The sequence below is a fragment of the Malania oleifera genome, chromosome 4, assembly GCF_029873635.1.
Source record: "Malania oleifera isolate guangnan ecotype guangnan chromosome 4, ASM2987363v1, whole genome shotgun sequence".
NCBI lineage: Eukaryota > Viridiplantae > Streptophyta > Magnoliopsida > Santalales > Ximeniaceae > Malania > Malania oleifera.
In genome coordinates, this window is record NC_080420.1 from 56,772,978 (window position 1) to 56,773,784 (window position 807).

An 807-nucleotide genomic window follows, 5' to 3' on the forward strand; every position below is an offset into this window, starting at 1 on the left:
AGGTCCATTAGGAAATCCACCTCTAATCCTAAGTTAGCCAAGTCTTCGAACCCAAAGTCATGGTTTAATGTCAACCAGTTCCTGCCTTTCAAAACCTAGAACCCAAGCTCCCCACTAACTTGTGGTGGAAGAGCAACCTCTTTGGCCACTTAGAGACTACTTCACACCCAACACATACACCTCGCCATCTTGCATTCGATTTTTGGAGGTCAAGGCAAGACAATTTGAAATTAAGACTTCCATCATATCGATGATTCCCAATTTCTTTGGGAATTCAACTGAAAATCCATACAAACATCTAGATGAGTTTCTCAAAATCTGTTCCACCATCTATATACCTCACTTTGGTGATGATGCCCTTGGGTTGAGGCTTTTCTCGTTCTCTCTGAAGGACAAAGCCAAATATTGGCTGAATTCCTTAGAGCCGAACTTGGTGGTCAATTGGGCCACCATGCAACATGAGTTCTTAAAAAAGTACTTCCCTATTGGGAAGATTAATCAGATGAGGAAGGCAATCACTAGTTTCTCACAATTGGATGGGGAATAATTTTTTGAGACATGGGAGCACTTTAGGGACCTTTTGCTCAAATGCCCACATCACCAAGTACTTAGGTGGAAATTAGTTTGGACCTTCTATAAAGGATTAGCCGAGTGTGAAAGAGCCATGGTAAATGCCTCTAGTGGAGGTACTTTCCTCACGAAACATGAGAATGAAGCTTGGGCTCTCTTTGAGAACCTTACCGAGAATTCTCAACAGCATGTTTTTACTTCTCGTAGATTGTCCCAACCTTCCTCTTTCCATCCTAA

At 42.1% G+C, this 807-nt stretch overlaps 1 non-coding gene across 1 annotated transcript; it reads right to left on the reverse strand.

Moving 5' to 3' along the window:
- Positions 1-500: 500 nt before the first annotated feature.
- Positions 501-606, reverse strand: LOC131154606 (small nucleolar RNA R71). The gene has a single exon (XR_009136525.1). It is a non-coding gene; the product is annotated as a small nucleolar RNA R71 (small nucleolar RNA).
- Between the last annotated feature and the right edge of the window lie 201 nt (positions 607-807).